Consider the following 18505-nt stretch of genomic DNA (forward strand, 5'->3'; position numbering starts at 1 on the left):
AGCCGTTGGTTGTTGGAGGTACGAGGGTACGTGACCTCCATCCCTGGGCACAAGGATATCCTGTGGCAGCTGAGGATTGTGCTGCTCTGAGCTTGGTTGTATCCTTAGTTTGTAAGAGAGTAGTCTGTTTCCCTCTTTCCTTGCTCCTCCCTTCCCCAAATAACACTCAGCCCTTATTGAGCTTTATAACTGTAGTGGTGGCTCAGCTGAGATCTGAGGATCTCCAAGCTCTTGTAAACACTCATTAACTGCCTGGGAAGAACCAAGAGCCCGGTGTAACAGCTGGGAGGGAACTGAGGCACATTAGGGTGAAAGGCTTGACCTGAGCTCATCCCATGGACTCCACCCTGAGGCCCTTGTCCTTCTGTACTATCTAGCTTCTTTCCCCATTTTTCTTGCAAGACAGAGAAGAAGGTGGAGGCAATGCTACTGCCCTCTCCCCTTCTAGGAAGAGGCCATGCTTTCTCCCTTCCCTCAAGTCTGTCCCTGACTTCCCCTGGCCCTTTACCCCATGACGTTTTCCCTGCTCTGCTGCTGCGGGAGATATGTGCAACTCTCCTTGCAAAATGTTCTCAATCCAGCCCCCTGCAGCCTTCCTATCCACCTTTCCCTGGCCCACCTGGCCCACCAAACCTGAGTTCTCCCTTTGGAGCTACTGAGAAGATCGGCTATCCTAAACTGGCTCTGTAACCTTGAAGTTGATCTAAGTGTGTTAAGAGGCCCCTCTGCCCCCTATATTTATCCCAAATGGTACCTGGGAAAACATTCTCTTTAGATTGTTCATCCTGGTAAAGTTTCAGGATGGGCTGAGTAGGGCCACTAGTTGACCCCTAGATTCTGCACCTCGTTCTTCCACTGACAATTGCCATTTCTGGTAATGGATGGAGCTCAGTCACCCAGCCCCACCTGCTCACACTCTCACTGTATATGCATAATCTGCATACCTCAACACTCCCAGATACACCTCAGCCTAAGGGTATAAAACAGCAGTTTCCAACTGCCATCCAAATTATACTGCCCTTTTTACTTACTGGAAATCAAGGGGTGGCCTTCTTGGCATTTAGGAATAGTGGGGAGGGATGAGGAGACTGCTACATCTACGAGGGATAGGGTAGAAATGAGCACCCTTCCAAAATGAATGCCCCCTTCCCCAAATTCTCCATAGCTAAGTGGCTTAGCTGGAGTGATAGGGAAAGAGATCTTAACCCCATCTTCAGCACCAAAGCCCAAATCCATCTGCTTGGGGCAGGCAGGAAGAAATGTCTTTTTTCTCCTGTACTGTATTATCCTATCCTCAGCTAAAGTCATCCATGTGCTGTGTATTTGAGATTGGGGACTGTTCCTGTCTCCAGCCCATGACTCAGATTTTCTCTCAGTCTTTCTCCCAGTGAATTCTTTCTCTCCCATCAGTCCTCAGCTCTGCACCCGATGACCCAGTCGGGGCTGGTGGAAGAGGGCGGGGAGAGCTTACTGTGTGGTGACTGGGCTTTAGGACCCAACGGGAACCTGAGCCTCTTGCAGCAGCCTAACCCAGAAGCAGAGGGGAATCCTGAATCGAGCTGAGAGGGCTTCCCCGGTTCTCCTGGGAACCCCATTGCCCTCATGCCAGCACGCACCTGGCAGGACCACAGGTAGGACCACACACACCCCTTCCCAATTCTCCCTCGGCTGCTTGCCGCCGGGCCTCTTCGCTTCCGATCTGGTCGTTTCCCTCTCGCCAGTTGAGGCTTTCCCCGTCCCTCCTCCCCCACCGCTCACTGTAGTCCTGGGAGGTGGGAGCCTGGGAACAGTGGGGTGTCTGAAACTCAGAGCCCCTGCACCCTCCAGCGCCTTTCCTGCACTTCCCCCGAGGCATTCCCTGTTCTCTGGCTAAGAATAGAAAGTGAGGGGAAGGTCTGCTCAGGCCTCACGCCCTTGCACCCTCCTTTGCAGTATTGCCTAATACCCCTTCCCCCACCTCACCTCGACAGGAGAATTGGCAGTGCTGGGGTAATAGAGAACAGAGGGAGCAGGAGAGGGACCTGAGCCCCCCTGGGGGATTTCTCTCTTGCTTCCTCTCTGCCTCCCAAGCCCAAGAACTCAGGACTTCACCCCCTCCTCCCTACTCACCTTGTAGGGGAACTAACGTCCCTTTCCAGGCTCATCTCACACTTGGGTGGCCAAAGCCTTTGCTGGAGAATGGTGGAGGTTGTGAGCGGTTTTTGGTGACCTTTTCCTCTGGGGAAAGTTCTTTCAGCTTAGAGCCCCCATCCCTGCCAACACCTCAACGCCTGTAGGAAAGTCCTCCACCTGCCCCCCCACCCCCTGTGTGTTTGTGTGTGTGTGTGTGTTTGTGTGTGTGTGTGTGTGTGTGTACCATATACTTGTAAGATCTATAAGCTTTGGATAGAGGTGGCTGCGTGCATTGAAGGGGAGAGATCCCAGAGTCTGGCCAAGGCCAGAACAGGCTCAGCCCAGATGGCTGGGAATGGGGGTGTGGACCACATCCAGAAGGCCACCCAGCCATGCCAGCAACCTGGGCTCCTCGGCTTTCAGAGCCTCAGGCTCATGGTGTTACCCTGAAGCTTCTGCCCTCCTGCAGGCTCTCGGGGAGAGGGCTGGATGGCACCTACTGTTTACAGTGGCTTGTTTCTCTCTCCAGCGGGGGACTGACAAGCCCTGCTCTCTGAAGATCTAGGGCACCTCATTATGGTTTGGTGGGTTTGCAGGATTAGTGTATGAGTAACTCTGTGTGTGAGTGTGTATATTGCCTCTGGGTGTAGCGGACTGGGGAGGGGAGTGATAGAAGAGACTGGAAACACTTTGGGGGAACCCCTTTAGCTCTCTGTGTGTTGGAGGTGGGTGCCATGTCCCTATCTGGTAACTCTGTCTAGGTGTGGGGTTGGTTTGGAGGAAAGGGTGGAGATTGGAGTAATTTCAGACTTAGTTCTGCTCTTGACCCAGGGAGAAAAGTAGAGATTCTGAGTGCAAGCAGTGGACTGAGAATCAGAGGCCTGAATTTGAGACTCAGCCCTGTCATTTAACTATGTGCATTTATACAGGTCTCTAAGCCTCTGTTTCTTTACTTGTAAAAATGATGATCAGTAACAAGCCCCGCTTGCCTGGTAGAGATAATGCTATCAAGATGCCTTAAGACAGTATATTGTAAAGCCCAGTGCAAATGGTAGTTATGGCTGGAGTGCAGAGGGTGGGGAGGGTTCTAGGATGGGATTCTCTTCCTAAATCTAGGTCAGTCTCTCTGCCTTCAGTTTCCTTCCCCCATCCTTGCCCATCTGGGGAATGGAGGAACCAGGCAGGGCTGTTGCCCCAGGGTTCTGCAGAATTCCCCTAATGCCAGTTGTAGCTGATGCCAGAGCGCCTGTGGTCAGAGAGGACAGATCTCTCTACCAGGCTTTTCTTCCTCTGGGGCTCCACACCTTCTCCCCCAAGCCCTGTCTCCACCTTCCTTCTGCCATTCCTGCTCCACGTCCTTGTCCCTGTCTCTCCCCTGCCCAGTGGCCTCCTTGTCCGGCTCACTGGGCAGGAGCCCTAATCGGATTCGACAGCTGAGATGTGTGTGGCGGCTGAGAGCAGGCGGGAGGGAAGCCAGTGGGAGGATGGTATGAGGGCTGCCCCTGGCACTGCCCAGGCCTCCCAGGCACCACCTTGGGCCTGCTGACTCCCGGTTTGGCTTGGCCCTGGGGAAGGGGTGCCAGAAGAAGCTCAGGAATGAAGGGGCTGGGGTCTGAAGATTAGGGGAGTGGGAAACACACCCAGGACCCCAGGACCTCTTGGATATTTGGTGGCCTTAATGTCAGTATCTCTGACTCTGACAGGGAGGAGAGGACAGCAGGTGAGAGCCAGGCTACCCCCCCTGCCCCCCCCCCCCCCCCCCGCCATCCCCATGGCACCACTTTCTTCTCTCTTCTTATTCAGAAATGTGTTCCCTTTCCCCATCCAGCCCCTTTGGCCAGTTCTCCTTATGGGGCTCGTCTGGGAGCTGCTAGGGGCACCATGTGTCTACCTCACTTGGGCTGTTTCCTCCCCTCCAAGGTATTTCTCTCACTCACTCTCTGGGCTGGGTGCCAGGACTCCTGGGTTTCCTGCCTGCCTCATGGTGCAGGGCTGCCCTGCAGGCCTCCAGAGAGTCGCTAAGCTGGTTTCCTTCCTCCTGTATGAGGAGGGCCTTCTCCCAGGGCTGGGAGGTGTCAGGAATCCCAGGTGGGATAAGGGTGGGTGCACTGTAGCCCCTGGCACCATAGCACCCTGATCCTTCCCTCCTAGCCTCTGACTCAGCTTGGAGGCAGCACATGCCCAGCCTGGCAGGCATGGCCTGTTCTCACCTTCAGGCTTCCATCTTTACATGTGGAAGCCAAGATTTTCTGCTATCCTTTTTAGCTTTTTCCCCATGGTATCTGGGGGTGGCTCTCAAAATCCCTATGTCTGCACCCACACATTTTGGGGAGCAGGGGATTAGCATAATTAAAGCTGGGGCACTATTTTGTCTTCCCTCCAGCTGGGCCAGGGTGAAGGAAACCAGCACAAACTTCCCCGTGCCAATTCTCTCTGCCCTCAAAAGACCAGCCCGTGGAGCCAGGCCCTGCCCTCTCGGTGCCCACAATGTGGTTGGCACTGATTTGTCAGAAATTGGAAAGGTTTCCCTCTAGACCGCTTGCCTCCTCTCTCCTCCTCTTGCGGGGTAGGGACAGCTCTGTGATTGTAGGCACTTATGGGCAGGCCTCCCCCTAGGGAAGGGGTGTGGGATGCCCCTGAGATGGCCAAGTTGGCACTAGCTCCAGGCTAGAGTGCTAGACATGGTTCTGAGCTGGGAATTTGTGGGGGAGAGCAGGACATGGGCTCCCTGCCCCCTCATTTCCTGCTCTTTGGGCAGCTGTGGGCGAGAAAGTCTGCAGGGACTATTTTTAGTTAGTCTGTCCCCTGGCAGGAGGGACGTGCAGAAAAGCACGGGCAGGCAGAGGGGCTGGCCAAGGTGAGGGTAAGCAAGCAGGCAGGGAGTCCTGGGGACCCCTCAGGGCTCTCTCTGTCCAAGCAGACTTAAAACCAGAAGGGGCTTGAGAGGCCATGTAGATAATCCCTCTCCCCTACAGAGAGGGAAACGAAGGCCTAGAGAGGGGACGTGACTGGCCCGAGGACACTCAACTAATCATTAGTTGCATTGGGACCCCCGCCTAGGCCCTTTGCAGTATTTTCTCTCTCGTGAAGGTCCCTCACCACACCTGATTGTGCCTCCCTCCCCTACTGCAGCAGGGAGGACCTAGGCCAGGCGCGTCTGGTCTGTTTCCCTCTCTGCTTGTTTGTGTAGAGTCTCTGGTAAACCCCAGCTTGGTGTGTTTATAAGTGTCCACTGTGTGGAGAGAGTCTGTGTCCAGGCTGGAAGGAGGTCAGGGTTGGGGTTTGTTTAGGTGGCCTGTGGCCACTGGTGTGAATCGAGGTGCTGGGCAGCTTCCAACAGGCTTACAGGCTGGCGAGCAGTGAGGCATGGAGACAACTTAGAGAAGGGGCATCCGGTCTAACTCCATTTTCAAGACCCACAGATTTGCCCACAGTCCCAGAATGAGTTAGGGACAGACCAAGGAATAAGATGTAGGTTTGCAGACTCTCTAGAGCCCTTTGTGAGCCGCCATCCTGCCACGCCTAGGTCCTGGTGGTTGTTTGCCAATAGCCCCAACAAAGGAAGGGTGCAGGGCTGAAAAGTGGGGAGATTACCATAGGCTTCTTTTTATTTGAGGAAGATTGGCCCTGCGCTAACATCTGTTGCCAATCTTCCTCTTTTTTTTCCTTCTGTCTCTCCAAAGCTCCAGTACGTAGTTGTGTATCATAGTTGTAGTGTTGTAACTCTTCTGAACTGGTGAACCCTGGGCGACCGAAGCGGAAGGTGCGAACTCAACTGCTACGCTACCCGGCCAGCCCCACCATGGGCTTCTAGTCACAAGTCAGAAGTGAGCTCTCCTCTGAGGCCTGGAGGCAGGGCAGTTGGTTGAGGTGCGGGTGGAGAAAGTTCAGTGGAGAATTGTGTTCCCTCTGAATTCAGTCTCCTGTCTCAGCCTCATCCCCAGGGCCACGCTGTTGTACAGCTGCAGGAGGAGTCATTGCATAGACTCTGAGGTGAATGGTGCCCCCTGGAGTTGTTCAGGGCCCTGCCTGTGTAGCTAAATGTGATGCTTCTGTCCCCTGCCTTCTTTCTTCAAATAAGCTTCAGATCCAGCTGGAAGGAGGTTCCAGAGGAGCCTCAATCTAACATCTACTCCCCACCCCACCTCCTGCCACTCAATATCTATTCCTCTGCCGCCCACCCCCTCCCCACCAAGCTGGTCTCAGTGGGCCACAAATTGTAGTGCAGGAGCCCCTCCTCCTCTCTCCACTCAGTTTCTCTGTCTCTGGGGGGCTGATTTATCATGTCCCCCCCTCCATCAGACCTGCTGCAGTGTGTGAGAAATCGATAGTGCAAATGGATTGAGGTTGTTCAGCCTGTCGACTCCCCTTGGGCCCCATCAACTCTCCTGGGACTTGGGGAGTTACTCAGTCCCCTTCCAGCTCAACATACACAGAGATATACACACCTAGTGGTTGTAGCCAGAGCGCTGAGCACGGGAATTATTCTTTCTGTCCGTCTCTGTCTCCATCTCGCTCATTCTCTCTTTTTCTCATATAGCGGGCTGGTCTTAGCATGACAAATACTCTTGAACATTTATTTCTAGCTGGGGTGGAGTGGGGGTGGAGGGGCTTAAAGGGCAGTAGGCTGCCAGTCAGAGGTGGGAGAGAAGCAGGTGGGTGAGGGAGAGTGTGCCCAAGGAGGAGGACTAGCCGAGGAAGGGATTGGGTGACAGCCCACCCCATCGGCCACTGGTAACTCAATCCCTGCACCCCACCCTCCTGATTCCCCTCCTGCTCAACAACTTCAGCAGCTGCTGGCAGAAGTGTGTATGAGTGTGTGTGTGTATGTGGGGGGTGGTGAGAGGGGCTATGGGGGCTGGAGGTGCTGCCAGGACATGTTAAAGGAGACTCACAGCCTGGGTACAACTTGGGTGGCAGGAGGAGGTGGGGCTGGTGGGAGAGTGGGTGGTGAGTGACAGGCAGGGGGAAGGCTGCAAGGGGGCAGAGCAGCCCAGGGGGCTCACAAAACTTGTCTGCACTGGAGCAGGGCCTGGCGTGGTGGGGGTGGGCAGTGGTAAGGGGGCAGGGGCGGATACAACCATGGCTCACCCCAGGATGCCTGTTCTTCACTAGGAGATGTATATAACCATGGAGGGCACAGCCTGCCTCTGTCCCCAATGCCTGGGCTGTGCTTGCTGGGCATCACAATCTCAGTGACTAAGTCACTTCTGTCCTGGGGCTGGCAAGGTGCCAGGCTCAGCTCTTCTCGGTAGGTGAGTCACTGCCCTGGCATCTCCCCCGGATGCAGCTGAGTCACCCGGCCGTGCCTGCTGGGCAGGTGGGCACCATGCTTGGGGTAGGGTGGGGGCTATGTGTGTAGCCTGCAGTGCCTTCTCTGATCTTTCTCTGGCGTGTGCTGGCCCCATCCATAAACCTGCAGAGCCAGGCAAGGATGGTGTTTCGCTCAAGCGCTCTGTTAGGGGGAAAAGGAAGAGGCAGCAGGGTACAGTGTACAAATATGTTTGATTCCGAGTAAATGGGGGAGAAGTTGAGGGGGGGACTGTGGGTTTGAATCTTAGCTCTGCCATTGACAAGCTGTATGACCTTGGGCAAGGCAATTGCCTTTTTGAGCCTCAGTTTCCTCATCTATGCAATGGAAACAGGAGCCCTGCCCCAGATTACCCTTCAGGACGGTGAGAATCAAATGGGGGTGGGGCCATGAAGGTGCATGTGGGAGGAGCTCCTTTGGGGATGAGCTGGGAGGCTGGGGAGAAGAGGAGTCAGTTGGGGTAGGTTCCGGTTCCAGGAGACATCTCTCACCCCACCCACATCCAGGTGGTCTTGGAAGGGCAATGCTTCCCATCCTCTCTACCAACCATGCTATTCTATAGGAGTTCCCCACAAGCTGTGAGAGGGAGGCTTTGTTTTGCTGGAAGTGTGGGCCCTCCTGGGGTGTCTCAGAGCTATTTTGTATCTCCTTTGACTGCTGGGGGCTGTCACTGGCAATGCACCTATCAAGGCTCTCTTGGGTTTTGTCTGGTTTGGAGAGGGATCCCCATCTTGGAAAACCAGCAGCTCAGGCTCCTCCCCAAGCCCATCTACTTCTGTGTGCAGGAGAGGAAGGGTAAGCCCCAAGAAGTGTCTTTCCTAAAGAGTGAGGCACCCCTGGGCCTGTGGCTTTTCCCCCTCTGCTAGTCCCCTGCTGCTTCCTGCACTCTTCTCCCCTCCTGCACGGAGGGTCCTTGGAGGATGGGGGATGGGAGCCCTGGCTTAGGCCCAGCACAGCTGGAGTTCAGCTGCTGCCCCAGACTGAAGACTCCTGGCCTCCCACCTGGAGACCTCTCCTGCCTCCTGGAGTCAAGCCTGGGTAGGGCTAGACATTGGACAGGCACTACTGGGTGCCCTGGGTAGGGAGGGAGTACCCCAAAGGTGTGCAGGCTGTGTGCTTGTACACATGGTGCCAGTCTTGTGTGCATGAGTGTCCGACCCCCTGTGGGGAGCAGGTTTGTGGGTGCATGAGTTTCTTCCCTCATCTGCACATGGGCCTACTGCTGTGTCTGTTCAGGAGTGTGCCCCCACTCTGCTTCATGCCCCTGTGCGTGCACAGATGCCTGTCTTGTATGTGCTTGTTCTGTGTGCTCATGGATGTGCATACATCCTGAGTGTGCATGTGGGGGTGTACACATGTGTGCTCTGAATGTGCACATGGGTATGCATATATAGGTGTTCTGGCAGTGCGTTTGTACACCTGACTCTCAGTGTGCATGTGTGTATCTGACCCCGTGTGCTGGCAGGTGTATGTGAAGGCCACCCTTGGTGGGAGGCAGTGTACCTATGTTTATGCACACTTGCATTTTTGTGTGCATGATCCTTCCCTTCTGGCCTCAGCTGGAAGGAAGACTGGTAGAATCTAGGCCAAGAAAAGCCTGTGCCGGCTAGGGGTGGCTGGCGCTGGGTCCCCTCCCAGGCTGGTCCCTTACCCGGGGGGCCGCCCCCAGCTGCTGCCTAGGCTCAGGCTGGAAGGCCTTTGGGGTTGGGGGGTGTGGGGGGGAAGGGGTTAAGCGTCGCGTCCACATCTGGGAGCCATTGGCGCATTCCTGCCCGCTGAGCGCATGTTTGCGGATGGATCTGGACGGGACAGGGCGGGAGGGGCTGGGCGGGCTGTTCGCACCGGCGGACGGAAATCCAGACGGGAGCGGGAGACAGCCCAGCCCAGCAGGCGGGAAGGGGCCTGGGGAAGCGCTGCTTGGCGCTGCCTGGGCACCTTTCCCCTGCGCTGGACCTTAGGGCAGAGCGTCCTGCGGACCCGGCCTGTCCTACCTTACCGAGGCTAGGGGGCTAAAGCTGGAGAGAGACAGATACCTCAGTTCTAGACCCAGCTTTGCAACCAGTGCGACCGTGGACAAAACCCCGTGTCCGCTCCGGTCTCCGTGTCCGCTCCCGGTCTCCGGTTCCTCGTCTGTAAAGCGGGGGCCGTCGGACCAGTGGGTTTGAGAGCTCTGCCAGCCGGCTCAGGCTGAGTCTCCTCACTGGGATGGAGGCCTGGGAGTGTGGCATTTCCCCTTCCAGTGGGAAGTCCTGTGGGGGCACTTGTGGCCACTTCTCTGACCGGGAACGGGGAGGGGAGGTTGTTCCCTAGTGATTCCGCTTTCGCGCCCCGCGCCCCCCCCTTCCTCCCCTTAGACTGCTAGAGTTGGGGACAGGATCCTCCCAAACGGAGCAGCAGGCTGGGAGGGGGCGGGGACCGCTCATGGCTGTGTTGGGGAATGGGGTCTCTGCAGATGGAGAGTGATTCAGATCCACTGGAACAAGAATGCAAGCTTTCCTGGCTCCTCCAGCCTGGGCCAGGAGAGACAAGCTTGAGTCTGAGTCCTCTAGCGTGGAGGTGTGTTCCTGGGCGCCCCCTACTTGGCTCTTGGATCCAAGAGCCTCTACCCTTTTGGTGGAAGGGTACTTGTGGGGGCGCTGAAGGGTTGGGTTGGGCCAGAGTTCTTCCAACCCGCTCGAGATGGAGAAGTGTTTGGGGGAAGAGGAGAGGAGGTGTAGTTGTGGGAGGTCTACCCTTGCTCTCCTTTTTTTGCAGACAAGAAAATTAAGATTCAGAGAAATGAAGCAACTTGTTCAAGGTCACACAGCTCTCAGCTCCAAATGGTCCCTGGAGGAAGATTATAATTATGGGAATCAGGGGCTTGACAGCTAGGGCCGTAGTCACTGTGGTCACTTCCATATTACGCCGCCGCCTCTCTTCCCCGGTTTAGGTGTGAGGGATGTGTGTGTGATCCGTGCCCCTGTGAGTGTGGGTGTGTGTGATTGGGGGGAAGGGAGTGTGATACCACACAGTGCAGTCCTTTCTTCACCAAGCCCTCTTTCCATTCTTTCCGCAGATCTTCACCCCCTCTTAGCTCTGAATCTCTCCTTTTGGGTCAGAGGGAGGGATTCTCCCAGATTCCCACGGTCCTGCCTTCTGTTAGGCGCGGCTCCTTTAAGACTCGCCCGTCCCTGGATCTATTGAGGGGGGGCGTGATCCTGTGGGCCCGCCCCTGGCTGTTGATTGGTCGTTGGGTGGACGGGGTGGGCCTGAGGGAGAGGGCCTCCCCCTGCTCGGTACCCTCCGCCCCCCCCAGTCTGGGGCTCCGGGTAAAGTTTCAGCCTCCGCACGTGACTCGCTATGGCCGCTGCCTTCGCCCCGCGCCCCTGAGCCGCGGCCCCCCGAACTGCTCCTCTCCCGGGACCCCGTACCCCTGACGCGGAGCAGCACCAAGGCGCAGGGTCAGGACAGACGCCGTGCCCGCGGGCGCCTCGGACGGATTGCGTGCCCCCGCTGCGAGGTAACCTCTCTCCCGGGGATTTTGGAGAGCCCCTGGCTCCCGGAGGCAACGGGGCCCCGTGGCCTGCTCCTAATGGGAGCTGCGGGCGGGGCCTGGGTGCCGGGCGGGTTCCGACGAGAACCTGGGGTTTCCTGGGCTTCCCAACCCGCCGCCGCCGTGCCCAGGGTGGGGGAGCCCCGTCTATGCGTCTGTCTGCGCCCGTGTCTTCGCGCGCAACCGTGAGGCGTCTGGGGCCGTCTGCTGCGCGAGTCTCCGGTGCCCGAGCTGTGGCAGAACCGCCCCTGGGAACTCCTGCTCTCTCTCTTTTCTCTTCAAAAACAAGCAAAACAAAAAGACTTTCAAACCTGTTTGGGGATAGATCGGATGCCCAACGGACTAGCCCCCTCCTTCTTTCTCTCCTGTTATCTGAGCCGCTCTGTGGTTTGGGGAGAATCAGCCCGGGGGCCCACCCCCACCTGAGGCAGTCTGCTGGGAGGCGGGGCCCGCTCAGCTGGTGTCCCCCTTGAAGTGAGGCGAGCCGTCAGAATTGGATGCGGGAGCCAGTGCAGTTGAGGGAGGGATGTCTCTGGATCTGATGCTACCATGGGCTTGTGGAAGCTTTTTGGGGTGAGGGGAGGACGGAATAGACTGGTCGCCTTTGCTCTGATGAGGGTATCTAGGACCTGGTGCCACCCACCAGGCGGAAAGCTGCTAGCCAGATGTGTATATGGAGAGGGGCGCTGGAAAATTGACTTGGCTGTGTCCCCTTTCTGGGCACTGCCCTATTGTCAGGCTGCTCTATGGGAAGGGGGACAGGCCCCCAGTATGCTTGGGTGGGGATGAGGACCAACTCCTATGGAGATCAGACAAGAAAAGCCCCCCAGCCTTGGAGACATTTCTCTACTGTCCATCCTGTCTGGGATAGGATGCCCAGTGTGCTGGCATAGAGGGGTACCCTCGGCCCCCACCTGGTGCGGGCTCCCTCTTCTGTAACCAGATTGCCTTCTGCCTGCTGGCTGTGTGCACATGTGTGTATGTATATGTTCTCTCAGGGATGCCTTCTTACCCCCCTGCTGCTTATCCCCAAGCCCCTGCTGCTCCTGACCTCTGTCTCTCCTCCAGTTTCCTGGTTAGGAGATTCAGAGATGTCTCTTGTCCCCTTCCTTGGCTGCAGTCATCATAGGGCAGGGTTGTTCTGGAGAAATAGTTTAGTAAAGACACCAGGTCTTGCTAGGAAACTGGGGCTCAAGCCCCAAACTCTTCTCCAGGGCCTTGTGCTTGATGGGGAGGCTGGGCCAGGGAAGCCCCAGGTTGGAGTCGGGTGGCTTAGAGGCTTGGGGCTTCCCCTCTGGGGGGGTGGAGATGAGTCTGGGGGAGGGAACAAGAGAAAGAGTATTTGGAGTTGGAGGAAGGAGGGGGTGGTTGCAGAGTCAGGGAGTTTGTGGCTGTGAAGGATGTTGGTGTATTGGGAGGGGCTAGGACATCAGTTCTGCCTGGGAGTCTGGACCATGTTGCTCCTGAAACAGAGTGGTCACTAGGGTCAGATTCGAGTAGGCCCTTGGGAGCGGAGGATCTGGGATTTGGAGGGACTTTGAGGGTTCGAGTGAGTGTGCGTGAGGTGGTCACTGCAGGGGTTTCCCCGCCAGGCTGAGGAGGGCAGTGCAGACGCAGTGGCAGTTCTGAGAAGACCCCAGGCTTGGAATGGCTTCATCCTGGCCACCTCCTCCAACAGCCTCTAAATCTCTGTCCCTTCAGTCTGACCTTAAACGACCCTGCTTCCACTCTGGGACACCTCTTTGGTCCCCCTCCTACTCCCAACCATGTGGCAGCCTGGCAGGAAGCTAGCTGTGGGCAGCCCCATCCTGATCACCCCCGTGCCTCCCCCGCTGGGCACAGTCACCCACATGTGCCATGACGTGGTTCCTGCCAGCCTGTCTAGTGTGGTGGAGAGGACATTGTCTGAGCGGCCCTTCAGGTCTGTTTTGGGGGTATTGACCCAGACTCCAGTTAATTAACTCCCCTTCCCCTAAGTCATTTGGTCTTGGAATCTGGCTCTGCCCTTTGGGACCTTTCCCCCTTGCTCAGACTCTAGGGTCTTAGGTGGGGTCGTCCTCAGAACTGTGTGACACAAGGGTGAGGCCTGCCCCAAAATATAAACCTCAATGCCCAGTTCCCTGGCCTCTGGGCGGCATGGGCAGGGCAGGGCAGGGCAGGACCTAGGCTAGGCTGGAGGAGTGAGTGTGTCTGGGCCTCTCTGGGGTTTATGTAGGAGCACTGTCTGGTGTCTGGGGTGATGGGCATCTGGGGAAGGTAATCTTGTCCCTGTGACGAATAAAGAGGGTACTCTCCACTTGCCCAGCACCCCACGTCCCTTTCTGGTGGTGGTGGTTTTGGGAGTGTGGGAAGCTGGTAGGGCCTTTGGCAAGATGACCAGGGTTGTCTTGACTTACTGGGTTTTGGGAAAGGAGTGTGGCAACTGATACCCCAGCTCCCAGGGCTTTGGCTGCACATCCTCTCTGACGCCTGCTGTCTTTCCTCCCTCTGTTCCCCTCTCCACCCTCTGGCTGCTGTCTGGAGCCCACACGGTTTGTGGGGGGATGCAGGGTGGGGGCGAGGCCCAGGATCTCTGTGTGTGTCCAGGGAGTGTTCTGGGGATTGGCAGGATTGGCTGAGGGTGTCTGGGCGGGCGTGCGGGGACCAGGCCCAGAGTGTGAGAATGTGTCAGCGTCAGTTTGTCTGTCCCCAGTCTGGCTCGGGTGTGGGTGTCTCTTGCTTCGTCTGGATTTTGCCTCCCGCTCCAGTCCCCGCCCCCCACCAGCTGGGACCGCCCGCTTGCTCTCCCTCTCTCTCCGCAACTGGAGCCTCCCTTGCCTGTTCCTGGAATTTGGAGAGGAGGAGGAGGAAGAGGCAGGCAGACAGACCTCCCACACTCTAGCCCGCCGCCTGGCATCTTAGGGAAATGAAATAGGTGCAGTGGAACTAAGGTTTTCCTGCCTTCGCCAGACCCTCCAACACACTTTGCAGTGTCCAAGGGGCCAGGTCTTACAGAAGGGCTTCGGGCTGTCTCCCACCCACCTGGCAGCGATGTCTCCTCCTTCTACCCAGCGTCCTGCCCGCCAGGGCTCCTGCTGGGACCTCCAGGCACCAGTGTCAGCCTGGGGAGCGGGTGGGGGATTAGACTGCTGCCAGCCTGGCCAGCACCTGTTGCCAGCCCCCAGCCCTGTAACTGGAGCTGGCTTGGGAGGGGGCTGCAAAATGACAGGTGGAATTTCTGCAGCCAGGCAACCCCCCCACCCACTGGATATGCCTTTCTCTTCCAGTGGCAGCGGAACAAGGAAAGTCTGCCCCCCTCCAACTGTCAAACTGATCTCATGGATGATGCCCCTGTCCTGCCTGTGGGGGCAGGGCCTGGGAGATGATGGGCAACGGGATGAGCTTATTGCTGTTTGCCCAATGACGCCCCCACCCCCATCACTGGCTGCAGAGCTGGGCTGCCCTTGTTCAAGTTTACTGAGCTCTGCTGCTCTAGCAGGGCTGGGGGACCTGGGGGCGTGTGGATGGGGGTGGTTCTCTGTTAATGTTTTAATTGCATAAAAACTGGGAGCTCAGCTCCGGGCCAGTGGGGAGTCTAGGTCTGGCTGGCCGCCCGGTTTGGGCTAAATATAGTCTGGGACATCTGCAGAGAAGGGGAGGGGGATGGAGGGAGGTTCCATTCCCCCCACCTTCAGCCAAGGTGCCCTCTTCTAGGCAGGCACCTTGGAGCAGGGAGGGGGATTCCTCTGCATGAAAGGCAGGGGAGGGGCGGTGGAGGCTGTGCACAGTTGGGACCTCGCCTGCCTGGAGGCCGGTAGGCGCCTGTGATGAACCCAGAGGCTCAGGACAGGGCCGGAGTGGGACGTGCCGGGGCTGGATCCACTGGCTCTGCTCCCCTCCCCCAAGAGCTGCCTGAGCTCAGGCAGTCTCCATGTGTCACTGCGCCCCCGGCGGTGTCACCGTGACCCACTCGCTGTGTGCCTGTGTGTACACACCTACCTTGGAGTGGCTCCCTCCCTGCTGGCCCTTACCCCAGAGCTTCTGTCCTCTGGGTCCTACTGCAGGTCCCCAGCCCTCCTTCCTTCTGTCCCTCACCCCCAGTGAAACCTTCAGCCCAGGAATCGAGACTTGAGAAGGGGAAGCTGCGGTGGGGAGTTCTCTGATCTCCAGTCACGGCAGGAAGTGGAGGGGAGGGTGACCGAGGGGGGGACCGTGAGTGGCAGGCAGGGAGGGAGGGCCATCAGCCCTGCAACCAACTGTGCACACTGCAGTGGGGAGTGGCTGCCCTCCAAGCTGCCCCCCGTCCCTCCAGCTCAAAGTGGGGGAAACTTAGGGGGACAGCTGATTCCCCAGGGGCTGCTAACAATCTTCATCACCCCCCAACACTGAAAAAAAATGTCTTCCTGTCACGTGGCTGTCACTTCCTGTCCCACTCTGGTTCCTGGGATGTTTGTTGTTGGTTGCCATGGAGATGGCACCGTGGGCACTACCCTGGTTCTTGTGGGGAGGGAGCTGCCCCTCCCCCCAGGCCCCCAGTTGGGGGAGATTTGGGGGACCTGCCTAGGGGCCGTTTCAGGCTGAGTGTGTGTGGTCTCTGATGCCCCAGATCCCCCAGGGCCCCCAGACTTCTGTCTGTGGGAAGGAGTCACAGCCACCTACTCAGACCCGGTGGGGAGACTGTGACCACGTCTGGCTGTGCTTGACTGTGGCCAACTGTGTGAGTCTGATTGATTGTACAGACCCTGTCCCCTCCGGCCTGGGTCCTGCTGCCTCATAAAGATGCCAGTGCGTGGAACCTCTGCTCCCTATCTTCTTTTACTTTTGGAGCCTTCTCCCATCCTGTGTTCTCATGGAAACTACCTTCCCCAGGGCGTTTCTGTGGCTTCTTGGGGTCCAGGCTGGAGTGGGGAGGGGCTCTGGACAGGATCCTTGGTTGCGTGTGTTTTTGGGGGTGGGGAGGTGGTGGTCTGCAGAGCATCCTTTCCCCTACACACACAGCCTTCACCAGCCTCTCCCTGATCCCACAGGCCCTGTGCTTTAAGGAGCAGGCCATAGGACTTCGTGACCCATTTTCCCCACTCCCTTGTGGGCTTCCCTGTTCAGCTGAGGATGGAGAGGGAAAGAGATTCCCCCTAGTTCTAGCCCCAACTGAGTAGGCGGGTATGCAGTAGGAAGTTCGTGGGGGGTCGAGGGATGGGGGAGTATGGGGCAGGGCACGGTCTGACTCAGGCCTGGTCTGGGGTCAGAGCCAAAAGGATATCCTGAGGCAGGAGGGGGGGGCGTTCCCAGCTTCCCTGCAGCCTGGGTCCCCAGGGAGGAATACTGGAAGGGGGCTAGTAGCACTGTGACCCTAGGATTCAGAGTCTGGCAGTCTCAGGGTTGGGGCAGAGCTGAGGGGATGGGGGGATTGCTGTAGACACACATACACAGACACACATGCTCGCTTGCTGTGTACTCTGACCTCCCCATTGTGAGAGTTGTGCTTCCTGCACGGTGGAGGGGAGACAGTGGTGAGGGGGCAGCTGCCAAGGTGAGGGTGGGGAAAGCCCCGTGCCAGGCTGGGTATGAGGACGGTGGTTTCCAAGCTGGGGGGGGGGTCCCCTTCTGTCTGTGCCCCTTTGGTCCCCCACAAAGACAGAGCTGCCTTTGTATGGTCCATACACTCCTGTGGTCTGGCTGTGGCCTGGGCAGGCTCCTCTCTTCCTCTTCCTGTTTTCTTCCTTCCCCATGGGTTGCTCCCTCTTATTGAGGCCTGGGCTGCCCCCTGCCCTTTCACCTACTCTCTGCTCACAAGAAGACTGGGTGGGAGGCTTCAGCTCTGGTTCTGGGTGGACCCCTTAGCCACCCGGGGCTTCAGAGGTCCTGAGCACGTTTCCTAAGGGCCTCCGGGGTGTGGTCCTTGGGGGTGCAGGAGTGCAGCCCTGCTTGGCAGAGACCCCCATTTCCTCCTCCCGGAACCTGGCCTGTCCTGGGCTTGGGCTTGTCCAGTTGCCCTTTCTGCCTGGTATTCAGTCACTGCTGAGGTTGTGGCCTGTGAAGGTCAGGCAACCCTGTGTAGCTGGAGCAGAACCTTAGGCCAGGCAGGGCACAAGGTGGGGAGACGTTGGACCCATTCTTCTAGGACTAGGTGCTGTGTCTTGAGGCAGTGGGCAGTGGGCACTGGCAGTGGCAGCATCCAGAGGAAGATGCTGGTCTTCAGTCCTCCCCTACCAGCCCTGAGGATGTGCTCAGGGCCCACACATGCTTGGGACAGGTTTTTCAAACAAGTCCTAGCTCCAATGAGGCAGGCCTGGGGTCCTCTGGGTTGGTGGGGAAGAGGTACCTCCCTCTGTCCTGGCTTCGCCCATGTCATCCTTCTCAGACCCTCCTGGGGTGGTCTCTTCCAAAGTGAGGCCAGCCTGGCCAGGCTGCCTGCAGCCCGGACCCTGGTGAGCAAAAGGTAAACTGAGGACCAGAGTGGCTGGATTGTGGGCTTGCTGGGGAGGAGAGGGGCGAGAGCCTTGGCCAGAGAGGCCCCTGGATAAAGGGGAAAAAGGGAGTAGTGGCCATCACTGCTCCCCAGCCCCTTCCCACAGATCTGAGGAGCATAGGGGAGGAGAGAGGTTGTGGCTTTGTGTGTGTGTGTGTGTGTGTGTGTATGTGTTTTCCTGGAAAGTTTATAAATAGTTCCAGGCCTCTGTTCTGGTTTGAAATCTGCCCTGTCCTGCCCTTCCCTGCTCTGCCAGCTCCTAGCAGGGTAGGGGGTCCGAAGGGGCCAGGTCTTTGTTTCTGCCAGGGCTGGAGTCCCCATCCCCACCTCCAACCCCCAAGTTGAGCTTGAGCTTTGGGTGTCATTTGCATATGATTCATTGACTGTCTAGAATGCTTAGGAAACCCCCTGTCTCCCCTTCTTTTAAGCTCCCCAATCTCTCTCCCCTCCTTTCAGCCCCTCTGGGACTGCCTGACTTCTTTTTTTTTTTTGTGAGGAAGATCAGCCCTGAGCTAACATCCATGCTAACCCTCCTCTTTTTGCTGAGGAAGACCGGCTCTGAGCTAACATCTATTGCCAATCCTCCTCCTTTTTTTTTTTCCCCCCGCAAAGCCCCAGTAGACAGTTGTACGTCATAGTTGCACGTCCTTCTAGTTGCTGTATGTGGGACGCGGCCTCAGCATGGCCAGAGAAGCGGTGCGTCGGTGCGCGCCCGGGATCCAAACCCGGGCCGCCAGCAGCGGAGCGCACGCACTTAACCGCTAAGCCACGGGGCCGGCCCCTGCCTGACTTCTGTACCTTGGGAGCCATTGTTTTGGGGGAGCCTGGGGAGTAGAGAGGAGAGAGTAGATGAAGAAGGGGGCTGGGCCAGCTGGGTTTGGGGACCCCTGGTTCCTCTCCTCTGAGGATAGGGGAGGAAAAGGTCTATTTCTCTTCCCCTCCCCAAATCCAAATTTTTGGTTTGTGACATGAAAGAAGGGAATTTAAGAAAGGACTGTGGCTGGGGCCTCCACCCACTCCCCGAATATCCCTCTCCCCACATCCCTCTCCTCAGTCTGGGGGGAAGCAGACTCTAGAAAATGGGTAATTCTCCGGCCCAGCC

General features: G+C 57.5%; 1 protein-coding gene across 2 annotated transcripts in view; it reads left to right on the forward strand.

The window, feature by feature from the left end:
- The first annotated feature begins 1527 nt into the window (after positions 1–1527).
- RARA (retinoic acid receptor alpha) overlaps positions 1528–18505 on the forward strand; it is a 43977-nt gene continuing 26999 nt past the window's right edge. Inside the window, exon 1 of one of the 2 annotated variants that reach the window (XM_058560914.1) lies at positions 1528–1631. The gene's annotated coding sequence lies outside the window, so the exon portion shown is untranslated. Of the gene's footprint in view, positions 1632–10388; positions 10923–18505 lie in introns of those variants that run through there. The other variant, XM_058560912.1, reaches the window with a different exon arrangement.

The sequence above is a fragment of the Diceros bicornis genome, chromosome 18 (assembly GCF_020826845.1).
Source record: "Diceros bicornis minor isolate mBicDic1 chromosome 18, mDicBic1.mat.cur, whole genome shotgun sequence".
NCBI lineage: Eukaryota > Metazoa > Chordata > Mammalia > Perissodactyla > Rhinocerotidae > Diceros > Diceros bicornis.